Here is a 26,997-nt window from a genome sequence, read left to right as displayed (position 1 = left end):
ATGTTGAAGGCTTTATAGTTTTTATTCACTGCATTGAATACATAATCAATCAATGTCTGAATTAAAACCAATGCATTCCGTAAGTAGGATTGATTTTTAACTAAGCAGACAACACTTAAAAGCATTTCTCTGTGAGGACAACCTGCTTGCAACAAGACCAAACACAGAAGCACAATAAACAAATCCCTCTATTGTAGTAAATTTTAATAGATTTAGCAGAGAGCATACCCCAGACTAGGCTCTGTTCACTTCTCATTTGGAGGTCAGAAAATGTGCTACCTATTTAACAGAAACATGCGCTACAGTTGAAAACCTGATTATTTAACAGTAGAAGGTTGGGTTTTTTTTGTTGCAGATAGTTTGTTTTGTTGTGGCTTCAAATAAAGCATATTGTAAGATGCCTGCATGGCTATCTTCAGGAAAAATACCAGTACAAGAAACAGAACAGTAGCACTCGTGACTGCAGTGCAAGGAATTACTCCACAGACAAATGAATGACTACGACTGAAACCTGCCCAATGCAGTCTTTGAAAGCTACAATGAAGGTAACAATACAAGCTGTGTAAGCAAAGACACAGAAGCAAACTCAGCCTTTCTGCTTATGAGATAACACCAGTGACCACAACACTAACAAAGCTGCAACTTTTTTGTCTGCATAGAAGCATAATCCATAAACAAAGCATTAAATGAATTCAAGTATTCACACTATTGCAGCTCAGCAGAGCAAATGTCCACTTTACCCAAAAGGCAAAATGCTACTTAAATAGTGCACAGAATCCAATTCTGAGAAATAACCAGGTAAAATAAACTCAATTTCTTATCCTGCTGCAGGCCCCACAACAAACCTGTGATTCTAGGTTATAAAAATCCAAGCCCACTGAAAAAGCGCCTGCAACATCAAGCTAATGTGCACTAAAGAAAAAAACACCTGCTGCAGATAAACAAAACCAACATAATTTTTAATAAGGTCAAGCAACTAACAATAAGGTTCCCTAAGGTAAATGAGCCAAGCTAACAGCTGGCTGTGTCCAAAAAGGTCCCATTCCCCCTCTGCTCCCAGCACCATACTCCCACTTATACACCAGGGCCAGCTCACCCATCCATGAGCCTATACATAGAACCGCAGACTGGTTTGGGTCGGAAAGAACCTTAAAGCTCATCCAGTTTCAACCACCTGCCATGGGCAGGGACACTTTCCACTAGAGCAGGTTGCTCCAAGCCCCTGTGTCCAACCTGGCCTTGAACACTGCCAGGGATGGGGCAGCCACAGCTTCTCTGGGCACTCTGTGCCAGCGCCTCAGCACCCTTGCAGTAAAGATCTTTTTCCTTATATCTAGTTCAACTCACTAGGCTATCAGCTAACATGTAAAAGAAAAGTAAACAATGTGTACAGAATGAAGAAAAACTTCCCTTTGACCAGCAATAGTTGCGAATCAGCTCCTTCATCTCATGATCTCACTGCAGAGGCACTTCATGGTAAGGCTGGAGCTGAATCAAGAGCAGGAGTGAAGAGGGAAGCTCGCTCACCATCAGTGATTTTGAGTGATGTGATACTTGTCTGAACGCCCTGCGTGCTGACTGAACTTATCAACATGGCAGAAGACAAACCCAGCAAAAATGAGGAAGAAAAAGATTTCTGAAGGGTCCTTAAGACAAACCAGCACAAGGCACTCTCAGCCGTAAGCCAGAGACAGCCCTAGACAAAGAGAAGAGGGCTGGGGCACATCACATTCTCCTCCTCCAGGTAGAAGCAGGCTGCCAACCTCTCTCCTGAAATCATGTGTCCATTACAATCAACAATGCTAATACCAGACAGGAGATGGCCTTAAGGAGATACAGTTAAGTTACTGAGTCTACCAAGGACAAAATACCTAGTTTCACAACAAACAGTTGGGTCTACTCTGCAGATTTTTAATTGACAATTTATCAGTCTATTACTGAAAACATGCTGCATCCTGCTAGAGAGAGAGGCATGTTTGTATTAAAAATGTGATGCCTCCAGCATGTGTTTGTTCCCGATAGAACTGATTTCCCCTCAGAACCTGTTCTTTTGTTGTATGCCTCTTGGATTAACAAGGCTCATTAGACCAGTGTTGAAAACAATAACATAAATCAGTTTTCATCAGGTCTTATTGTTACAAGCAGCTGTTAGTTCAGCTAAAATTCATTGCTGTGAAGTCTGCCTGAGTGATAAAAACAGAAACAGATCAAGATATTATGCATTTTTAGAAGTGTTGCCTCACTCTCAGACAACATACCCAGCATCCAGAAGGAAAACTGACAAGCCATTCCTTTGATCCAACCATTTTTTATGCAAGCTACCATGCTCTTTGGGAAAAGAATATTCAAGTACTTCAAAGCCAGAGGCAGACGCTGTATTAGTTATTCAGCCTGCTTGTACAAGATTATGGAATGCTCCTGGTTATCAGAGTAGTTAGCCAGACTTAAGTTACTGGTTTTATTTTCTGTATCATTAGCTGTAAATACCATTTCTGCAAGTCCCAGGGCAGGTGCCCCATCTGGTGTGACAGGACAGCAGGCAAGTGCCACTCCAAAGCATCCCAAATACCATCACCAGCTCATCACTGCCAACTCCTGGATGAAACGGATCTCCTGAAAGGCCTCACACTTGTTATTTTATAGCATCACAAACTGGTTTTTGTTGGAAGGGACCTTACGACTCATCCAGTTCCACTAGAGCAGGTTGCTCCAAGCCCTGTCCAACCTGACCTCGGACACTGCCAGGGATGGGGCAGCCACAGCTTCTCTGGGCACCCTGTGCCAGCGCCTCAGCACCCTCACAGGGAAGAATTTCTGCATGATGTCTCATCTCAGTCTCCCCTCTGTCAGGTTAAAGCCACTGCCCTTGTCCTGTCCCTATCTGCCCTTGTCAAAAGTACCTTTCCACGTTTCTTGTGACCCTTTTGGACACTGGAGCTGCTCTAAGGTCTCCCCTTAAGGAGCTTTCTCTTCTCCAGGCTGAACCAGCCCAGCTCTCTCAGCCTGGCTCCAGAGCAGAGCTGCTCCAGCCCTCACAGCACCTCCACGGCCTCCTTACTCCAACAGCTCTACGTCCCTCTTGTGCTGTTGCCCCAGAGCTGGACACAGGACTGCAGGGGGTTCTCAACAGAGTGCAGTAGAGGGGGAGAATACTCTCCCTCAACCTGCTGCTCACACTGCTGGTGATGCAGCCCTGAACTATTTGCAGAAGTATAGTTGACTGAAGGTAGCATCCATCATTTCCTTCAGTGTATTATTTACAGTGAGTACTCACATTCATCATTAAAACATTCCTTGACATTTTTCACATGCTGTTTTCTACTACATCTTTCTGGATATGAGACTTCACACTAGATTAAACTATTTTCTAGAGCCTCAGCATTGTACCAAAGTAAGTTCTCAATTTTATTTTGGGTATGCTAAACAAATGGAAACATGATGGCCTGCCATCCAAAATACTTGTCTAAATAGCATAGTTAGTTATTACAACATCACGTGCAAAAGCTTCCTCCCATGAAGGAAATGAGACTGATAGAGCAGAAATGGCACATACCTCAACCTCTTTCAGGGCTACAAGCATGAACTACTTAGTATAACCATGGCTTTACCTGCATCAGCATACTATCAACAGAATGGCTATAGCTGTAAATGGTATTTAACTGGCACTACCAGCTGGCAAAATCTAAGAGCAAACTCCAGCTCTAAGACTTTTTTGCCATCCTCTAAATACTTCTGCACACCTTTTCAGCACTTTTCAACAACATTTTAAAACATGGATAGAAGGACTGGATCAACTGTCTCACGTGTAATAGTAAAACTTTTGATATCCTAAATGGCTACAGCAACTATCTGTTTGGATCTGTTCTGTTATTTTGTGAGGAACACAATATAAATAAGTTTCCCTTCACGACAGGTATGTTCGTCTTATACCTGGCACATCTCACCCACCACCGAACACTAGCATCTTCCTTAGAATTCACTATTAACTTGCCCTATCAAGTCTGCAGCACACAAGAGCTTTAATCTGATTCAAAAGTAGTTTCACAACTCTGCATCACAGAATTATTTGTGGTGTGACCTACTTAAAAGATTAAAATGGAAAAAAAAAAATCCCCTAAGAATGGTAACTTCATTCAGAGAAAAATAAAAATCAGGGAAGAAAAATCATCTGCTGTGACACAGATGAACAATTCAGTGAACAAAAAAAAGATCTATTCGGGGGGGGCAAAAAAAGGGGGGAAAAAAATTTCTTTGTAAAAATTAAATCCATAATGTGAAATGGCTTCTTGCTTTCTGGAAATTTCAAAGCAATTAAGTCCCCAGCAGTTCACAGCCCTGCTTGTTTCTTTAGCACCAAACGCCAGATGATTCCTTTCATTAAGCAGGCTTCTCTCTTCCCATTCAATTATTTTACTGATCCTTCTGCCTCTTCAAGAGCCTGCTTCTCCAGCAGACACCTGCACCGTGCCGGGGGAACAGTAGGGCAGCTACAATCATTAGGCTCTCTAGCTCACCACAGCCTCCTAAAACTATGTTATACTTTGGACTGCACACCGTTATAATCATTGCAGCTTAACACACAGCTTTTGCAGAATCTTAAGTAGGAACTGCTTTTAAATAAGGCTGTGGCTTTTAATGGGCTTCTGACACCAAGGAGAAGCACAAAATCTTGTTACTACCAATGCTTAGATTCTGAGTTCCCAGCTCTTTCTCCGTATTCAAGGAAACCTCATGACTCAGCTGCTTTCCCTGGAGTACCGTTCAGTTACCCCACCCATTCGCTTCCCCACAAACCTTGCTGCTCTGTTACAATATGGTCTACAGACCAACACTTAAATGCCTCACCCGCTCCTTGGTAAACACAGCTGTTAGAAAATAATCATCACAAGTTTCATAGCAAAAAAGGAACTCCTACCTCTAACAGGCTGGGCACAGAACAGGAACTCACTGCCCGCTCCAAGAGAAGTCAGTCCATATGCCCACTTCTGGCCAGGGTGAAGCTTGAATGATTTTCTCATAGCCTGGCATCCCAGTCAAACCCCTGTTGGCTCAGATGCCTTTACTGCATCATCACAAACCCCAGAATATTTGTTACATGACAAAAAATGCTGCAATTACTCACATGCCATTCTACCCGTCCTTGGAAGTTTGAATGCAAAGCAAGAGTCTCCTTCATACATTATTTCTGTTCCTTTCCAGAGGATTTCTCGTTTCGTCATATTTCAATATACAGTTACAGATTAATTTTGAGAGTGAAGTGGCAAAAGGGGAGGCAGAAAGTAAACTGCATGTTAATCTCTAACCCAGTTTCACATAGGGCAAAGGGGTCTACACTTACATGTTCCAGTAACTAAAGATGGCTGTATGAATTATCAGAAACCACACAGGCGAAGGACAGGAAACCTCACTAGCACCACAACATCAACATCTAGTCTTAACCAGAAAGGCAGTGGAATGGACAGAGGAAAAGATGTATTACCTAAAACATTAATTAGCTACATTATAAAGGAGGATGAGACTCGTAAGTACCAACACTAGTTGCAAATGGAAATGCATGTGGGCTCTTTGGTGCACCTTATTTTGAAGAGAAGCTGAGAACAAGTAAACCATGAGAATGGACCTGGGACTGCTCCAGATGCAATCCCCAAAAATACCACACTCAGTAAAACCATTCTGTAGAAGCACAAGTAACAAAGCTAGGGGGAAAAAAAATCAAAATAGATAAAGTATTTACCTAAATGCAGTTTTAGTAAGAACCATGTCAAAGTATAACTGTTAAAAACAATGTTTAAGAATATCAACAATATTTTTCCCATGGTTCCTTTACTTCCTTTGCAGACCAGATTCTGTGGCCTGCAAGAAACTTCAGATGTTTGACCTAAGTTTATTCAAGTTCAACACATTATAGCACTTAAACTAATTTATCTGAAGAACAACAGATCTTTAACAAACACAACCTATAAAGGAACAAGATCACTTAAGGAACAATGGCATTAAAGCATGAAGGTAATGGGCTGTAAAACTGTGATCCTGATGAAACTCAGGAACATCCTAAAAACACTGACTTAAGAACTGGGAAGATGTATCAGGGAGTATCCATCTTCCCTTACTGATTACTACTGGCCCCTTACATGGGCAGAATATAACAAACTACGTAAGTCTCTGCTTTGATATACTACTTGTGAAGGCTTCCCTTCCAAAATAATCTATGTGGCAGTTCACAATTAAAGACTGTTTATGTTAGACTACTGTACAATTCACCTCAGCCCCAACAGCCCTTTACAAACCAGCTTAGATGACATTCAACCAGGCACAGCTTAGTGTCTCTGGGTTTACTTTTGTGCATTAGCTTGACATAAGTAGGGCTGAAACCCAAAACCAACAGGCAGAGCAAGCTGCACTGCAAAGAGATGTCGAGTCAACTGGTGAGACTCCCAAGAGGTGACTCCAAGGCCGTGGATGACTCCTCAATTCTGCTATTTCTACCTCTATTGAGAGATCTCACTGCCTTGACACAAAGATTGAAACGTAAATTATTCTGAGATCAACTCCCATGAATCCCAGCTGATTCTTGCTACACAAAACCAAGGGAACTTGGCACATTGTTCAATGATTAAGCATCTCCTCTGTGAAAGGGAGTTCCTGACAACCTATGGGAGTTACATACTGAGTCACAGAGAAAGCAGAAGGCAATCAGTAAATGACCCAGAATCATGACCCCAGCATTAGTGTGAACCCTTTTCTTCTAGTTCATTACACCCTCATTCAGAGAAGGCAAAAAACTGTTCAGTTCTTGGTTTTTATCCTTATCTCTTACCTACTACTAGGAACTGACGCACAAGCAGTATCTCAGCTGATACACAAGCCCATCATCCATTTGACGAATTTGCTTCCTGTCAAACTGTTTTTTGCCATGGTCCCTGGCACTTAAAACACATATTTGATGACAACACAAAGGGTTTACCGACACAGCTCTGCTGGTAAATCCTACAAGTACAGCTACAGCTTATACCGGTAAAAAAACACCACCTCTGACCACAAGTACCTTTACAAAGAGTGCTCTTTCCCTCATGCTGCCAATCAACACCAGCACCACCATAAAGCAGCTGATTTTCCCAAGCTAGCTGTGTGGAGGTATGTTTTAGTATGGAAGTTTCATCCAGCTTCTCCTAAAATGAAAACCCCCAATTCCTCTTGCGTATGCAGTGCCAAGGACAATGGGATGATGGGAAAACAGCACTAACGACAAAATCAGAGGCTACTCAGGGAAAACTCCCTTTTCCCTAAATACTCAAGATGGAGAATTAGTTTCATGGGTATTGCCTGAAAGAGCAAACAATCAAAATCAACACATTATAGGCCAGAACACACCTGTGATATTCAGATGTACATCTCATTGCTACCAATATAACAGTGTGTTTGTAAGAAATAAACTTATGAGAAATAGCTGGCTGTAATTCATAGGATCACAGGAATCATCGGATGGTTTGGGTTGGAAGGGACCTTAATTCAGCCTGACAAAAACTGCCATGGGCCTAGGAAAAAGAAAATACATTGATAATACTATCTTCTTTTTTGAACAAACTAGAAGTCATTAGTGAATTCATGTCAAACTGTGCCATGGTAATAGACAAACTAGCAAACACAAGAAAACCCTAAAGGATAATTCACTCCATCCTCCCAAGAGGAGAACCAGGCAGAGTGATACAGGAATTCCACATAAGTAATTTCAAGATCACCTGAAGCAGCTGTAAAAGTGTCCTTTACACGGTTCACTCAAAACCTCTGCCTCTCCTGCTGATTCATGTGTTTAGTGTACATCTTCACAGTCAGTAATGGCTTTGATTTCTGATACATAAACCACACGGCTCCTCAACCGCCAAGACAGGTGTGTTCCTTTGGGACAAGGCCGATCACACAACACAGAAAGACAGATTTAAGGGCAGAGATGATGCATACCAGGGTTAGGAGAACTATCCATGGCACAAACCTTCAGGACAGATGAGGCAGCAGCCAGAATTTTAATACCATGCCGTTGCATTCTCCCTCAGTATGTTTTGAGGCAGAGAGAGGAGTTTGAACTTAACCCTTAACTCTACTTCATGCTATGAAATGCTCTGCAGGATAGGAATCAAGAGGGGGGGGAATGATCTAGACTGCCCCTCAAAGTGTGTACAAGCTCTAGCTGTGCCAACCTAAGAGTTCTTCTTTATACACACTCTGAAAAGCCATATAATTCTAGGCGACTCACACCAAAGTCCTTTTCCCTGATGACACCACCTGAGAGTTCCAGTTACTGAGAACTACTTGCACATTAATTGGGAATAGAATAGAAACAATACACCAGATGCCTGTGGTGAACAATCAGATATACATGCACTCCACATTTCATCAGTCTTTCCCTTTTGAGGACACTTGAGTTATCTTTCCAGATGGACCATCACGGCAAGCAAACTTCCCTGCTTCCATCAGAGCAACAAATAAAAAAAACCAAAAAACAACAACTCTTTAGAAGTTTAACATTTAAATTGATTCCAGCTAAAAAAAAAAAAAAAAAAAAAAAAAAAAAAACCAAGAAACACCTTATACATCCTTCTTCTTAGAACTAAGACAGGTTGCCCAGGGGTTGCAAAAAGCACTTCTGCATATAAAAAAGAGGGGTAGGGGGAACACCTCAACAGAAAGGTACCTTTCCAAAAGGAAGACTTTCCAACTCATTTTGCTTCAAAGCAGATAGCAGTAGCTGTTGTAGATGTGATTTTCCGAGGCAGACCAGCCCAGAAGCTTTGCAAAATGTAACTAAAACCAGCACTGTTGTTATTTTCTCTATGGCAGTCGGCATCAATCCTGCAACACACCTTGAGGTCCACAAACCAAAAATGACTGAGAGCTATCTGTCTAGAGACAAGAAGTTAAAAGAACGAGGCTTGAAAGAAGAAGCAACTAATATTAGGCCAAGTAACACAATGGAAAAACTGAAGCATCTCCGAGGGACAGTTCCCTAATCTGACCTGCTAAGAGCAGCTCAACTGGAAAAAGGAACTATCGGATTGTTTCGCAACACTAAAGTAAGTGTCTCCCAATTCTCCTCTAATGCAATTGCTGTGTAACACTACCAAGAGAAACTTGAACACTACCAGAAGTTACCATCTCTACAAGCTTACCAAAGGAATGATCACATATTACCCCTGTGACCACTGAAATAAAAAACATTCTGAAGCACAGCAAATCTTCCAAAGGGCAGACACCAAGCTCAGGTGGAAATGCTGGCACTTCAGCCTATACTTAGAACCATAGAATAGTTTGGGTTGGAAGGGACCTTAAAGCTCATCCAGTTCCAACCCCCTGCAACAGGCAGGGACACCTTCCACTAGACCAGATTGAGCCACAGCTTCTCTGAGCACCCTGCGGCAGCACCTCACCACCCTCACAGGGAAGAATTTCTTCCCAATGTCTAATCTCAATCTCCCTTCTGTCAGGTTAAAGCCATTCCTCCTTGTTCTGTCGCTATCTCCCCTTATCAAAAGTACCTTTCCAGGTTTCTTGTCAGCCCCTTTAGGCACTGGAGCTGCTCTAAGATCTCCCCTTAAGGAGCCTCCTCTTCTCCAGGCTGAACCAGCCCAGCTCTCTCAGCCTGGCTCCAGAGCAGAGCTGCTCCAGCTCTCGCAGCATCTCCGTGGCCTCCCCTGGACTCGCTCCAACAGCTCCACATCCCTTTTGTGTTGCTGCTCCAGAGCTGGTCGTGAGACTGCAAGACAGAGTCTTCCCAGAGCGGGAGACACTGTGTATTACCATTTCAGCTACACCACTACCCTATCAACACCTTATATTCCTCAGGGCTATGTGGGGGAAAAAACAAACCAACCAACAACCCAAACCAACCTTTATAATTGTTAATTGGTGCACCAGCTTAACACTAATTTTATTTAAATAAGGGATTATAAAAATTACTTGGATAGGAGTTTACAACAGTATAATGTCATTGCTTTCCACACCAAGAGGCTTCAATCAAGAGCCCTTAAACAATTAAATACTCTAGAAATAAAATAATTGCAGCTATCAAAACTCACAGTCTTGGTAAACTCTATGTTATGCAAAATCTTTTCTATGTTCTAACAGACTTGTTCTAATTACAGAGGCAAGCCGAAAGAAATCATAATGCGCACACGCACACACACAAAGAATTCTATACCCAAGTTCCATTTTCAACAACAAAAGTCATCAACATATTAGAAAAATGCTACCTTTAAGAAGAAGGTAAGGTTATGCTTTCAAGACTACCACCTAAGGTTTGACTGCAGTCAAACTGCACTCTTGATTATAAATTCTGCAAGATGATGTGTAATGGTATGTTTTACATTTCTGAAAAGAACAAATACTATACAGGCAGTGTAAATTTTAGAATCTAATAACCATCCTCTAAATACAAAAGGAAATCGGGGACTTCACAGAATTAAGGTATTTCTCAAAATACTTCTTTTTTTCCACTACTAAGAGAAGATTTTAATAGACAATGTGATTTTCAAACTATCCAGATTTCTCTTTTAGCTCTTAAAAGACAGATTCTAATTTCTCCATTCAATCATTTTAATTTAGCTTGGTTACCTAATTTAGGGATTTGATGAAAGTCCAGATTTTCTCAGTTTTAGTATAAATCCCAAAGTTTTGAATCCACAACACTGGAAGTTAAAGTACCGTAATAAATAGCAGTGGCAAGCTACAGAAACTTCTGCTGTACTTATTAAGCCTTTTCATGCTTGCATGTAATTCTGAGAGTTAAAAATAACCCACTTAGAGAGGAAAGATTCTGTATTTCTGGCCAACAGCCCTTCTCCTTGTTCTCTGAAGAGATCATTAACAGCTACTTCTGAAACACGGGTTTGACATTTCTTCCTAGATTTGATATTGCTAAGTCCCAAACCTGTGTAAATACATGAGATGCACACACACAAATATGCATATACTTTTCCAAAACAAGAATGAAAGCCCACTTAGCAGAGTTCATTTCTCTTTAGCTATAGATTTAAATGTACACATATACAGGTAGGAAAGAATAACTACAATCACCAGTTAGAAAGCTGGGGGGGGGGGGGCGGGGGGGGGGGGCTGGAGGCTGTTTGGGTTTTTCCATGTTAAAGGAAAGAAGAAAACTGATATGCAATTCTTTCACAGAATTTAAACTTCCAGTACATTCACAAGTTTGTCATCACAAACAAACACCCTGAAGTTTTTGTGACTTCTTAGGAAAATATTCCGTAAGCCTGAAATATAGAAGCTCTTTTGGATCTAAGGATGTCTGTCCCCACACCCTACCACATGGGTTAAGAGTAACACCAGTCTGACAGCACAGCTATGCCAGGACTCTGCCCAAAATGCTCTGTGAATGGATGCAGTTCCTAACAGAAAAACTGTTTACTCCAGCTCCACCCTATTACAGAGTTAGCAGTTTAAATATTGCTCAATGGCAATTATAGATGTAAACCGGAACTGTGTTAGTCAATACTGATGAGTCAATATACTGCTGTTCTTGGAGATTACCAATCTCAATAATTACAGCCAGAATACCACTTATTTAGAAAATTTATGATTATTTTCAAGAAGATTCCTTCATTTTCAGTCATTATCCATGAAATCCATGGAAAAAGTCTGTTTGCCCTTGTCACTAGAGCTCGAGTTTGCTTTCAGACCGTATTTGAATTTCTCATGTTCAAGCAGCAAGCTGAACACCCAGTGCTTCAAGATTTAAGGTTTTCTGATTGTCTTGATAATTTTAGCTTTCCTCAATCATACTTTATTTCTTTAAAGAGAAGCCTTCATTCATCCCACTGACAAACTACATCAGACTACAGAGAAGACCAGTTTTTCACAAGTACTCTTCCTGATTTGATTTTTAAGTTGGAAAGCATTCAACAAGGCAAAGAACAGCAAAATCCTCAGTCAAGACTCACTCGTGTACTGCCCCAGAGAGCAGAATTCTACCCCAAATCCTCCTTTCTCATTAGGCAACACACAACTCAAGTGCCTAACATGTGGTCACCACATCCTCTTCTTGATTCTGAGGCTAACTAATACCACAGCACCAATTCAGGTGCCTGAATGATAAACAACACTGCAAATGGCAAAGCTGGAGAACAGCACAGCTAGTCTCCCAACTGCCCCATCAGAAAATCACAACCCTCCTACCTGTCTTGGGCAGATGCCCTGGAGCATCTAAAATACTATTAGGTATCTATGTTTAGGTAATTAAATCTCACACCACAAATGGATGTCACCAGAAAAAAGCTCTGGAAGTGCACCACCACATAATACACACAACATCACACACACAAATACATGAAAAAATTCTTTGTGCTTAAGCATCATTAACTGAGAAAAAAGAGGAAGAATAACCACACTGCTGAAGAACACTGTGGAAAGTACCTTCATTAATATCTGTGAACCAGTAAAAAGCCCACAGGACCTGAATCCTGATGGCTTCAGTAAACTGAGTTTTATACAACGAAGTAAAAGACCAAATGCCACATCACAACTAAAGCACACAAAAAAGGATGCCCTTTTGTCAGTGCATGTGTTCTCTACTGCACTGACAAACAAAAGGTCCTACTGAAAACAACCTGAACGCTATCACTTAAACTTTGTGTACCAAATAATAAGCAGAATGAAGTTCTGAATACATTACCTTTTGAGAGATCCACTTTGCTTTCTCAACATCAACAGTTTTCTAACAGTACTGAGCATACCCAAAGCCTGTATCAAGAACTGTGCCTCAACTCCTTCCCCTACAAGGTAGCTCTTTAAATTCCCCCACAAAGTTTCTCCATCATACCAATCTCTGGTCAGAAGAAACTTGGGACTTGAATAGCAGGTGTTACAGGTTAGAAGAACGATGCATTCATAAACTGTGTGGGAGAGACTTCTCGGGGATCACCTGTGTTACACTCAGTGCATGTCTATCACTAAGGTCTCATTTAGACAGAGTAACACCCCTACATTTTCTTTCCTAAACTCTTACTTCCCTGTGAACAAACTTTCATTTCGCCTTTTCTTTGTCTACACACTATATTCAATAAAGTCCAAATGTTATATGCCAGTTAACTTTATAAAGCACTACAATACCTTGGGGTGGGGGGGAATATATCTTTTGACATACATTAAAAGGAGTATAATCTGCCAAAGCAGTAAACGGCACACTTCACACCTAACAACCAAATTCACATGTAACAATCATGGTAAAATATGACACAAGTTACCTTTTGCCTAATTTCTACAACTGTAGCAAAACCTCTTGAAAATGCCTACCCTAAGGAAGAGATCAGAGATTCTGTTGCACAGGATGCTCTGAATATGTGCTATCAGCACACACATCTACCACATCATCCAAGATGTAACTGATAACTCAGTGTCTACCGGTTTATTCTGAAGCAACCTCCTCAGCAGATGACCTGGGAAGCTGGCACGGCTCTGAGTGAATACCTGAAAGAACAAGAGGTATCCATCCATACTAAGCCTTCCCAAGTGAGCTCCTGTCCAGGGGAGTGAAAAGCAAAACAACAGAGGAAGTCACAGAGTCAACTTCTGCCTGGCAAAATCCGAAACAGCACCAGACAGAAGCTGGCTGGCAAGACGGAGTGGTCTTCCTCAAGTCTTTCGTCATCTTTCTAGGCACTAGCATGCTTTACTTAAAACCCAGTAAATAAAACAATAAAAGCTTTTCAGATAGGCATTTCTTTAGAGGTTGGTTGTTTGCCTGGGCACTTCTAGCAGCCAGAGGATGATGATGCATTCCACATTTCAGGAAACACTTTTCATTATTTTCATTACATGTTTTAACACAGATATCTTCAAAGGAGCTAAGGCATTTCATACACACGAATGACTGAACATAAGTACTTCTCCTGCAATCACGCATATTCAACTCCCTGAAAAGCTGACATATTAATTCAATTTAATTTATAGCCAAGTTCTATCTTCAGTATTTTTAAGCATCACGTTTCAGATCTTGCAGGGTTTGCAGCTGAACTTCTAGTTACATTATTTTAGTATGAAAAATGAATTTGTTACCAACACATATGGATCCAAAAACCCCTACACAACAGGGTAAGGATCAAAGGCAGCACACAGTAATTTTTCACTGGTGCAGCCATTTTCACTGTGAAACACTTGACAATATAACTGACCACTTAAAAATAACTCCTAGTTACTCCTAAATAACTTCAACCAAAGATGTTTCCAAACTTAGAAACACACGTTACACTAATAGTACAGTTCTGTACTAATTATAACTCCTCAGGTTTTGAACTGTCTTGCTATATTTAACTTTTTAGAGATGAATTCTCAAAGTATTTGAGGGCACAACTATAGAGCTAACAGATCTTTAAAAAGGAACTAGTTATTGTATGAGAAGTAGCAGATTACCAATAAACAGGAAAATTATCTACAATATTGTTGTGGTTTAACCACAGCTGGCAACTAATTACCATGTAGCCCCTGCTCCCACAGTGGGATGGGGAGGAGAACTGGAAAAAAGATAAAAACATGGGTTGGGATAAAAAGAGTTTAATAATTAAATATAATACTAATAATGATAATGAAAATGGAAATAACAAAAAGAGAGATAAAACTAAAAAGAAAAAAAAAATAAAGGCAACAAGACAACAAACAACAGTGATGCACTGGACAAACATTCAGTGATGCCCCCCCAGAATTTTATGGCCTTGTGGATAGGCTTAAAATTACTCCATTTTAGTATATCTGAAGTCCACAGTCTTGAACTTTTTATAGTGTCTTTTAAGTATACGAAGTATTAGCTGGAATACTCAAATCAAGGGATTCGGAAAGCAAATTGCAGTTGTTTATTTAAACCTATGCAATTTACTTTCTAAATTAATGCTGTCTGAAAAAAAACAGGGCATGAAGGCTGCTGAGGAACAACCACAGTTATTCCTGTAAGCACACAGTATTCCATCTCCTTCCAGTTTGAATAAATACTGGATTCAATCCTTTATAGACTATTTAAATAGGGACAAATGAATGTGCCACTTTATCATCAGGTGGAATAATGAAAGCACATTGATTTGCTCAGGCTAAGACTGAACTCACATGACACCAGTTTAAGCCTTAGGTACTCCATAAGCATGCATTTAATAAGTCTAGCTCATGTCCATTAAAATAATTCAAGACAGCCTCATCTTCTAATTTAACTTTGTGTTTGTACTTGGGGGGCAGGGGAGGGGGGGAGAAGGAGGAGGGATCTCAGCATAAAGTTTCACCTTCTAACTGAAGACATTCGGCTTCTTCCTAGTGCACACTTCTACATCTTGTGGTGCAAGAAGCACGATACCAAGCAAAAACATGGGGAAAGAAGAGAGCCCACAAGGAAGGGAATGACAGCTGAAGTTGCAAACTACGCAGAATAATAAAAACCCTAAACTAGACAAGAAACCAGGGGCATCGCATTTGTCCAGTTAGAACAGCACAATCTTGAACAGTAACACCAAAAGGAATTTTTCATCTTGCTTAAGGTTTATCTACAGCTACAAAAATACAGTTACAGTGAACACTACGACTTAGGGTCATTGGACTAAAAAGCGGTTTGTCCAATATGATGTGTATCTGGCTTTAACTATTGCAGGTAAGAATTGACAGAAGTGTGCACAGCCCATTCTTTCCTTATCAGAAATTGCTAAATTTACAAGACTTTAACTGTACAGCATCAAAAATACAGTATTCAAAAGTCAACCCATATTTCTGCTTTGCACATTATTCACATAAATAGCTGCAGGCTGTTGTGGTACTATTCATTTTGAAGGAGCCGATGAGTCAAATCTTATTTTGATAGAAAGCTGCAAGATGCCTCCAATTAGACAAAGGTAATTACACTTTAATAGTTGCTCTTGTAATTAAACCATGTTTTAGGGTGTCAGAAGTACAGAAAAGCAGGGCCAAAAGGGAATCTGAAAGGTCATCTAGGCTCCTTCTTCAAATCAGCATCAACTACTAGAGCCCCATTCTACATACAGTACAAAGAAAACATCCTTTTAGCAAGTGTCTAATGCCTCTAAGCACATTACAGCAATTATCAAAGATTTCAGAAAGATTTCACACAAAAAAATTAAGGCTGCAAACATCACACTAAAAGAAATATTTAGAAGCTCAATACAGAATTGATTCAAAAATGAGGACACTGGTTGGTAATTCCAGTATTCAAAAACCCTAGAAACTACAGCATGGAGAACACAACACTAAGGTCTCACTCAACTACCATCCATTAATTAATAAGACATGCATTAGCTTCCACAACAGAATGCAAAATAGACACCGTTCCCTCCTGAATGTTTCATAAAAACAAACAAGGAATTCTAAGAGGTGGAGTTTTTCTTAATACTATCCCACCCCGATGGGAATACACATTTGTCTGTGGCTTGATAATACCCAATAAGCACAATTATCTCTCAGAGACATATTGTCACAAATTGTTATTTAACTGGCACTTTTATTTAGTCTCCTTTATTTGGACAAATACATATATCTTAAAAAAAAAAAGGTTCTATTTTATACTTCTCCATCCCCAACTATGCATTAAATGTGTACAGAATGAATCAAAGTTTCAGAACTCCGTGTCAATATAAAGAGAAAGCAATTAAAGTGAAATCAACCCAATGCTGCCAGCAGATAGAAATACTCAGCAGCATGCCAGCCCACACATACAAACTTACATTACAAGACCTTTATTCTGCTTACTCGCAACACCACCCAACACGATCTCCACCTGTACTAAGGTGCTTTTTCAGTCTGAACAAGTAAATTCCCCTATAGCACATGTATCACTCTACCATTGAGATTACAGTTTAAATACAAGAAAATTTAAGCCAAGCATATACTACCTTGCTGACTCAGGGTCTCGCATCACAAGACCACTATAAAGCTAATTGTAAAATACAATATTCTTACAAAATCAAGCCCATGACAGATAGAATCTCACCAAAACATAGGGGCAGAGGGCACCATGCCACTCTTAAACATCCAACAAGCTGCCAAATGATAAAAATCAAGTTATTTCTGATCCCAAAACAGGTGCCGCACTTATAATTCACAGAATATCTCTTCGCCTTTCTTTTCTCTGCAATTAAAGGCATGTGCCACATCAACAGGTATTAGGTAGCAGGTATTAACTAAAGGTACACAGTGTTTTAGATAGTAAAAAATCTACTATTTAAAAGCTTAGATGCCAAGGCGCGAGCTCAGGATGTTAAATTTCCTCTGACAGTATATGATTTCATAAGCTCTCTGGGTAAAAAAGGAAGCCAAATTTCCTGACGGTGAACTATACTGTTGAAAGGAAAACGCAGGCCCTTGAATTAGATTTTCTCACACGTAAGTCTAACAAAAAACACACACACAAAACTTGGCCACGTGTTGATGCTAACCGACTTTCATTTCTGATCCACATTTAAACTGCTCCTCCAAACATTGTTACTCTCTTCACTGAAACTGAAGAGCCTAGGTCATGTAATTTAATCTTTGACTCATCATGCAAATTAAATCACACCATTCCCATAAGGCTGCATATAGGCTTTAAATAAATCCTATGCACCTACATGATCATATACCAAAAATTACATTTCCTTTGATTAAAAAAAAAAAAAAAACCCAAAATATTGGATACATCCTGGTTTCAGTGTTAGTGCTATTCACAGATTGGTAGAAAAACAATGAAAAAAACTTTATTTAAGGAGCACAGCATAGTTTGCAAAAATAGGATCGTCATAGTCCTCATATCCAGCACAGAGGCCTATGAGGACGATGAACGTGAGTAACAATTGTAGGAAGAGGCCTTAGACCTGGACATTGAGCGGGCTGTGTAACTTCGTGCCTGCTCCGCACCTCTCATCGATTCATGTAACACAAGCCATAACAAAGAAGAGGTTGTAACTGGGTGTTCTCCTGACCGAAGGGCTCAGTCTTCCCCAGCTGGGCAGAGCATTCATCGCCCCTCTGCCCACCCCAGACCGGGCCGTGCGGCAGCGGCTGCCTCCCGCCCCATAACCGGCTCCTCCGCTGCGGGCTGAGGTAAACCCGGCGCAGCTTTGCATCTTAATTCGCTGCCCGGCGCTGCATTTGAGGAACTCCGGGATACAAGGCGCTGCCGCACTACTAAACACAGACGCTGGCCTGTGCCCTTCCCCTTCACGCTGCCTCCAGCTGTTACACACCGACACCTCCCCCCCAGCCGCACCGGGGGCAGTCGGCACTCGCTGGGACCTGCCCTCTGCCCAGGCCGACAGCAAGCCCCGGAGAGGCGGCACCGCCTCCGAGGCCCATCTAACCCGGCCGCTGCCGACCCGGCAGTGGGGGCCGGCAAGCGGCGGGCACCGGCCGGGCCAGGCCGCGCTCCCCGCGGCCCGCAAGACACGGCCCTGCCCTGCCCCAGCCGGCCGCCCAGCACGCCCCAGCCGCGGGGGCACCGCTTCGCGACCCGGCCTCACGCCGTGGCGGACAATGCGCGCCGGGCCCGGCGGTCTCCGTCCCCCTCGCCGTGCCCCGGCCCGGCCCCCGGCCCCACCGCCTCAGTACCTGCGTGCGGAGCGCGGCCTGGCACCTCCTCAGCGGCGTGTCCGGCGGGGCCTGCCCCTGGCGGCCCGACCGCCCCGGCTGCAGCGGCTGGCGGCTCGGCTCCGGCGGCTGCAGGCAGAGGCGCGGCGCGGCCCCGGCTCGCCCGGCCCCCTCCCCCCCCCCGCCCCGCGCTCTGCTGCGTCGCAGCGGCCCTTCCCTCGCCCGGCGGCGGAGCGCGGCGGCGGCGGGCGGCGGAGCGCGGCGACGCTTCCGCCCGCTGCCGCACGACATCGCCCCCTGCCGGCGCGGAGGGCCGATCGCGGCGCACACGCGGGGGACACGCACCGGGGGCGAAGCGGAAGCGCGGCGGAAGGCTCAAAGCTCCCCCTCCCCGCCCTGGAAGCGCTGAAGGCTCCAGTAGGAGCGGTGGGCTGGGGGCTGCGGCAGCCCGGGCTCGTGTCATCAGCGTTTGCTACCATTCCTTCCATTGTTTACTGTTATTCCAACGTTATTAGTTATTATTCCAATAATAATAAGATATATCCCAATGTTATTAGCCTTTGTTTCTATTAGTCTTATTATTTCTATTTATTATTAACATTTTGGACTGTAGTCCAGAGGGGCTGAAACTCCTCTCGCTTCAGCTGTACTCACAGCTCAGCAAGCTCGTATTCGACAGTGAGAATCTGCTCTAGCCATGCTGAGGTAATGGGAAGAGGGAAACACAAAAGCCCTTTCCCTGCTCACCCTGAATTAGACCAATGGGATTTGCATGGGGTGCGGGACCTACAAACTCCCCTGGGGACTGCAGGGTCTCCTCTCTTCTTCCATGCCTGGCAGGCATTCTCCAAGCTGGAAGTTTACCAAGTTAAAACCGAACAAACTCAAACATAAGCCAAAACAGTCTTCTTACCCAGGCAACAAATACCATCCCATATGTCTGAGAGAGCCCAGAGCTCTGGCAGTGCTTGGCTGGCATTGTGCTGCCCCATGTGTTGCATTTTGGCTATATATCCCATGTACTCTGCCCTAGCTGTAACTTTAAGCAGCCTCGCAGCAACCTCCAGCATTTCACAGTCCAACTTCTCACCCCTGTGACATGGATTTTCTTTCCTGGACCCTTTGTAGTACATTGGCTCCCCTGCTCCAAGTCACCTTGTTCTCCTCCAGCTCCCACCCTGATGGCCTCCCTTGGCTTGGCTGCAGCGTCCTCTGGGAAACGACTCCTTAACACCAGAAGAAAATTGATTCCTGGTGCTGTCTCTATTGTGGAAAGACTTCACAGAACATGTGAAATGCTCGGCCAACAGGTCTTCTTGAATCAGCCTGCTTAGTCAGCTGTGTGCTACACCTGGGATGCAGAGATATGTTTCTCACCACACTTACAGCCATCTCTGCATCCAGCAGCATAGAAGCACAGAGAGAGTTTTCACTGGGCGATATAACAGATATTATGTGTATATATTTTATGTATGATATATATACACACTTTATATATATACACATGGATAAAAAGATATAACAAGTGTAAATATATATATTTATATTTATACTTACTTCCTTGCTTATATCCCCCAATACTTGCTCTTACATAAAGATATAAGAGATGAAGCAGCTCTGGACATGGAGCAGTCAGGGGGAGACGCTGCGTGCCTAGGGTGATAGCCCCTTGGGGAATGGGTTGCCAAGCTCGTCTTGACCCACGTTGCGTCATCGGCAAAACATTGGCAGTTTGTATATCCCACTTGTGAGCCGGTTCCAAAGCCAGGGTGGAAAGGGTGCATATGTCTGCATTCAAATTGTTAACCTGTAATTATGCTAAAAGACATTCATCTTTAAACAGATAAAATTCAGGGCACTGACTACAGAGAAAGTAGGCATTAAAGGCAAGCGCTGGCACAGGGATTTGACATCAGCTCCTGGAAAATAGACACTATTACTTTATAAATGACCATTGGAAAAAAGATCATGCAAGGAATAGGTTCAGTGCAATTACCAACCCTGTGTGGTGTACTGCAGGGAAATCCCTGGGCAGAGAGAGCGTGATTTTCCTAAGCTCTTAGAAGCAGGAATTAAATTGAACATGTGAGAGAGCTCTTAGTACACTAGCAATTCACTTATTCACAGCCAGGACTGAGACATCCATTGTGACTTAATTAATCCTTGCAAATTAGGAAGTGAGTAAATGTTAAAAAATCCAAGTTACTTTGCTGGAGGAAACAAACAAAGGCAGTTAGAAAGGCAAGTACTTGGATGCTTTGCTCAGGAGGGACAGGCAGCTGAATGGGATCCTAGGGGGTTTTGCTGCTAGTTTGAGGCACAAGGTTCAGCTCCATTAATCACCATCCTGCACTGACAAATGGTCAAAGTAGGGAAAAATAATATATCCTCCTGTGAAATGAATCCTCCTTTGAGCAGCTCTGTTTTACTCACCTCTTTTCTTCCTTTGGGTGTACCGTACGCAGAGCCGCTGTATCCCATGCGGGATGCTGGGTCCTGCACGGCAGGAGCTCGCTATGCAGAGCCAGCCTCCCTTGTGCGAGGTCCTGCATGTGCAGAGCCTCCCTCAACTCTCCTTAAGGCCAAGAGGAAGTCGGCCAACAGCAGGGAGGCTGTTGAGAGCACCACCAGCTCCTGTGGCTCAGCCAAAACCCAGGCTGGGCCAATGCATTCCTGCAGGAGCATCCTGCTAGTGGGATGCCATTCACACAGGGATGCTTTCCTGAAGAGAGCACCCACACAACTGCCTCTCAGATATGATTTTAAAGTAGGTCTGCAGCAGCCCCAAGGGTCTCTGTCCTACGCCATCCCCATCCCCAGGGACCAAGGCTTATTTCTTAATCTCTCTGCTGCACCCTCCTCTTCCTCAGGCTCAGCACTACCAAATGACTGGAGGGCTCTGGTTATTTTTAAGATGCTCTCCCTGTTGGCTTAGGCTTTAAGAAAATTATGAGCCAAATTTACTACCTTGGTTCAGATTTAAGTACGCACATACACACCCCACCCCCCCGTTTAAGGTTTGAAGCTTCACCCCTTCAAAGGACTTTGCAGAAGCTAATTAATTACCTCTTACAGCAGAGAACCACTGCAGTGAATGGCCTGGGCTTAGTGCTGCTGTTCAGCTGGATTTGGTCCCAGCTGCTGTGAAGCTGAGTTAACACAGGAGCCATTGCCAAGTCACACTTAAACCTGCGTTGAGCCACTCCAGCACATACATGCAGGGACATTCCCTGAGGCTCTTGTAAGCTTTTCCATGCTTCTCTTCCTCCTCATGGGAGCCCTGGCTCCTGAGAAGGGCACTTTGGAGCTCTGCCTGTCCCCACTTTCAAAGTCAGGCACTGGTTTGGGGAAGGGCTCAGTGGGATTCACCTTTGAAAGAGAGATCATTTACATTCTATGGTGAAATCTGTATCACCTCTGAAAGACACCCAAGCACCCACCTGAGCCCAGGTATTCCTCTGGAAAACTCCTTAGGGAGCTCATATGTATTGTGGCCTCTGTCGCTTTTTGACAGAGCAAACCCAGGGCACAGCTCCTAATGTTAAATGTAGACAAGAAAGGCGAAAAAAGGGTTGTGACCGTGGAGGTTTTGTTACTAGTTTTATATGCCTCATTATGGAGAACCTGAAACAAGTGCAAGCTGCACTTTTCCCCTTCACAGACCAGAGCATGGAGCATCATCCACCCTCTCACAGAGCCTGACTGCTCTTCACCTCATCAGGGCTTTCATCTTCCTTACACTGAGCAACTGTGCCCCAAGAGCTGGTAGGACTTCCTACGCCCTTTGGTTCCTCCAAAGGAATGAGGAATCCTCATCCCTATAAAAAAGGACAGGTTCCTTGATGGATTTGAAGAGGGGGGAAAAAAGAAGTTAAAGAGAAGAGACAGTTGAAAGCAGACAGCATTTATAAACCAAAAAGCAGCATAAACCACTTGGCTTTAATTGGTTAAACAAAATAAATCTAAAACTATGGATACAAGAGATTAGCTCTGAGAGCAGGATGTGATTTTATGTACCATCCAGGACAGACCTGGTACCCTCCTATCCTAAACCCTGCCGTCTTCTGCTGTCCCAGCAGCAGCTGAGCTGCACTGAGGCTGACCCAGCAAGTGCAGAGCAAGTGTTTCCCCACTTCCTGGGGTGCTGCAATCCCAGCCCTGCAGCACCAGAAACAAGCAGCCATAGGAAATGCTGTTGATAAGGACAGGGGCTGCGAGTCCCTCTCCCCACAGAGCATCACCGGTGAGCAGCCTTGTTGGTGCTGAAGTGGTGTTTTGTGCCAGGGGGTCAGGATGAGGGGTCAGCACACATATAGACACCTACTACACAAAGAAAGCTGTCACTGGCACATGGCCACGCTGAGATGAAAGCCATGTTTGTCATGGTTTATCATAGAAGCAACTAGGCTGGGCAAGACCTTTAAGACCATCGAGTCCAACCCTTACCCCAGGACTGCCAAGCCCACCACTAACCAATGGCACTGGGGGAAAACTGATCTCCCCTCATGATCCCCACTCGCAGCCACCCCTCATCTGCCCCCCATAGTGACCCACACTGTAGAGCTGCCGCCCCTACCCCTTATGGCCACCCCTCATCTCCCCTTGAGATCTACCCTCACGGCCGTCCCTCATGCCCCATGGCCACCCCTGCTCTCCCCTCACCATTTCCCTTCACAGAAAATACATTTGTCTCACAAAGGTGAAACTTCACTCAAGTCCTGCAGCTTCAGGAACTGAGAAGCTAAGACGACATAGACTGTACAGGATGTGCAAGGGCTAGAAAATAGGATGTGCAGGGGCTGGGGTACAGGGTGCTGAGCCCTGGGTTCTGACATCTGGGGAGCCCAGCACTCGTGTTACAGTGAAAGAGAAGCTTACCAAGCACTTGCTGCATTACAGGTGAGTCTTGTTATCACACACAAAGCAAAAGAAACCCTGGAGCTGCCCTCCTGAACACAACAACCCCTGGGACACCCTGTGAGGAAAGATCAAGAGCCCTCTTTGCGTTCTCCCTCAAAGGCCCCTAAACCCTCTCCACCAAGCTTGGCTCTTCCCCCCTATACCACCCCTTGGGCAGAGGCAAGGGACTAACCCTCATCATCCTGTCACCACCCACATGGCTTATCAGGTTTTCTTCTTCCTATAGGGCCTAGGAGCTGTGTTGCAAGCAGCAGCAGGGCTGCGAAGCAGCAGATAACACTTCCTCCGGGGCAGGGAGCACGGCTAACTCACCAGGCAGGAGATGGCTTGAGCAACAGCAGGAGCATCAGCTGATCCTTAACATCCCTAACAGGAAGGCTGGACGGGGGTGTGTGAAAGAGAAGCTGAGAGTTACTCAGCTGTTAACAGCCTTGTAATTATTTCCTATCCCAGAAGTCCGCTCCCAAAGTACCTTGATTTCCTACCCCAGGTGCCATTCCCTGGTACCGAGGAAGCTGAGCTGGGGCTACTGAGGTTTGCTGCGCTGATCTTCATCAAGAGACGTTCCAGAAGATATCCAGTGCAGCTTCCGGAGCTGGACTTCCCCTATGATGAAAATACTGCACGTCCAAAGCCACAGATGTGTTCTCTCTCTCCACCTGTAAACATCTCTAGAGCAGATAAGCCTCCAGCTGAGCTCCTACCCCTGTCTACACCACGGTGAATGCATAGGACATTGCCCTGATGGGCCACCACTCAACCATAGACATCAAGACTCAACTCCCAGATCCCCTGTGCCTCTTTCCCGCATGCCACACAGCACTCACCCAGCCACAAACCCCACTGCCAACAACAGTGACCTGGTACAGACAGCATCACCCCAGCTCCAAGGATTTAACCTTCCCCCACAAGGGGCATCCGGAGCAGCCTTCCCCAGCACAGCCGCAGCTCCCCTCACTTTTGGTCCTGTGCCCCATCATGGATGGTGACTGCAAATGCTCTTCTCCACACCCCATGCACAGATAAATCACCCTTTGCTTCTCTGCCACAGCTTATTTCCAGCACTACCCTGTCCTGGCTGGGCTGCAGGACACGTGGTCCCCCTGCGGACCCTGCTCACCAGCCTGAGGTGGGATACATAGGGTACCACATCCCGAACTGAGGAACGGCTGCAGTTTAAGTGTCTTCGATGGGACTTTTCTTGGCTCTGCTCCTTTTTTTCCAGGCATCCCATTTTCCTATGAAGTGCCCATACTGAAACATTACCAGCTTTTCTTATTGTAAACCATTTCATTTTACCACCTGGAGAGAAGGGGAGAGGGTGAACAAAAGGTTCACAGAAAACACTTCTTTCTCTCAATATATTCTTTTTCCATTCAAAAAAAATCCTCTTTCGTCAAAACCAGCTTTACGAGGATCCTTCAACTGGTCCTACTTGATAGGGTTGGGGATTCTTTTACTACGGGCAGAACCTCTTAGTTAACAGCTTCATTAAAGCCCCCGCTCCCGCAGGTACCTGCCTGCCCCCTCCTCTGCTGCCGCCGTGGGGCAGCCACCTCCCATGCACCAGGTCTGCAGACCAGCAGAGACCTCCAAAAGGACAGCCCTTGGCCAAACCACGCTGTTGAACACCCCACAGGGAGCAGGTCACGGGGGCAAGGAGGGGACACCCCTGCTTGCAGCCTTGGGGACACATTCCCTCGTCCTGTGGCCACCGGCTGCCCCGGTCCCCTCGCCGGCAGGCCCGGGGGGCACTGCCCATTCCTGTGCTGGTTATTAGATTGTTCACGGCTCTCAGGTTTGTTTGAATAAGGCCTTTTGTTCGGCGGCGCTTTCCCACGTCCCTCCGCTCGCTCGGCAGTCGCGTGTCCCGAGTCAAAGAGGAGCCCAGGCCCGCCAAGCCCCAAAGGAGGTTTTCTTCGGAGCAAGACATCTGCGTTGGAGGGAACCTGCCAACATCTGCCACACTTTTCCCCCTTTTCAAGAGCCTTTCTTTTCCCGCTTCAAAAGTTGCAGGAACAGATGTTAAAAGTTGTTTTCTTTCTCCAGGGTGTGAAATGTGGACAAATAGCAAAAAAAAAAAAAAAAAAAAAAAGAAACTTTTTTTTTGTGGGTTTTTTTTTTGGAAAGCACAGGAAAAAAAGAGAAAAGAGGCTTTGTTGATGAAGGAGAATCCCTTTTCAGTGGAACCTGGCAGTGGGCAATGCGAAAGGAAAGCGGGAATCTGCAGAAAGCTCCTTTTAATGCTCATTTGCATTGGCCTGGTGGGTCTCTACAATCCCCGGCACAGATGTCAGCCTTCCCCAAAAGCCAGGGCAGCTCCTGCCTGCACCCCCCCCTGCCTCCAAAATAAAGGCCTTTGGCATGACTGAGAGGTGTAAAATAACTGTTTACAGCAAAAGCTGCTCCTCTTTTTCACTGCGGGGCTGTCTTACAAATAAGCCTTGAAATGAGCTCACCCGGAGCAGATGCCAACGGGCAAGCCAAGGGGCTTGTCCCACCAAAGATGGGGACTCAGCATGGGCTGGGCATGGACCACGGCTGGGCACAGGGGGCTACCACAGTCTAATGGGACCTGTGTCACACCTGGCTGTCTCCAGCACCCACCACCTCGACACCAGCACCCCCCTGCCTGCTAGATTCGTGGGAGCCACTTTGCTATGGGAGCACCCCTCTTGCAGAGCATCCCCTTTGTAGAGCATCCCCCCCTTGAAGGGCATCCCCTTTGCAGAGCGTACCCTTTGCAGGGCAAGGAAAGCAGGAGGGAGGGTAAGGCAGGAGCAGCAAGTCCGGGCCAAGGAAGAATGTGGGGGCAAGGAAAGAGATACTACCACCACCACTGAGACCAGAGAGACTTTTCCTCTCAAATTCCTGCTTTCCTTTTGCATTGCCCACTTCCAGGTTTCACTGAAAATGGTTGCTTCTTCATCAGCAAACCCTCTGTTTTTACCTGGGCTTTCCAACTGAAAAAAGGAAAGAGAAAGGGGTGAGCACTGTTTGAAGGTTTCTTTGTTTGCTGTTCGTGTACCTTTCACACCCTGAAGAAAGAAAACAACTTTGAACACCTACACAAGGTGCTGGTGGAGGGGTGTTTGTGGGGGGACTTCTCTTCCTCACCCACCATCCGAGCCAAACACAGGTAGAAGCTGTGTGATGGGCAGCGCTTCCATTCTCCAGCACCCTAGCAAAGTGCCCAGAGCCAGGCATGCACCCACTCCTTGTGCCCCTACCCCAGTGCAGCTGCTGTCTCTTCCATGCCGAGCCATGAGAATCGTGTGGCAATGTGGATACACCTTGTATAAACACTGGCAACACTCCGCTTCCCACGTGAGCTGGAAAAACCTTGTACAACACGAGGAGTTTTCGCTGGTGAGCAAGCTGGAATGGCTACATGAGGGGTGGTGGGATCTCCTTTCACTGTGCACAGGACACACCTGAGATAAGAAGCCCATCCCTGCTCCCTTTACCTGGCACTAAGGACAAGTTATCAACCTTCCCCTCCCAAACCCTCCTCTCCCGGTGCAA

At 44.6% G+C, this 26,997-nt stretch overlaps 1 protein-coding gene across 1 annotated transcript in view; it reads right to left on the bottom strand.

Moving 5' to 3' along the window:
• Nucleotides 1-18,727, bottom strand: part of CAB39 (calcium binding protein 39) — a 42,811-nt gene extending 24,084 nt beyond the window's left edge. The window contains exon 1 of the mRNA XM_065675459.1: nt 18,574-18,727. The gene's annotated coding sequence lies outside the window, so the exon portion shown is untranslated. The remainder of the gene's footprint in view (nt 1-18,573) is intronic.
• Nucleotides 18,728-26,997: the final 8,270 nt, after the last annotated feature.

Source organism: Lathamus discolor, chromosome 3, assembly GCF_037157495.1.
Source record: "Lathamus discolor isolate bLatDis1 chromosome 3, bLatDis1.hap1, whole genome shotgun sequence".
Classification (NCBI taxonomy): domain Eukaryota; kingdom Metazoa; phylum Chordata; class Aves; order Psittaciformes; family Psittacidae; genus Lathamus; species Lathamus discolor.
The sequence above is the reverse complement of the archived record's forward strand: the minus strand, read 5'-3'. Positions and strand labels throughout refer to the sequence as shown.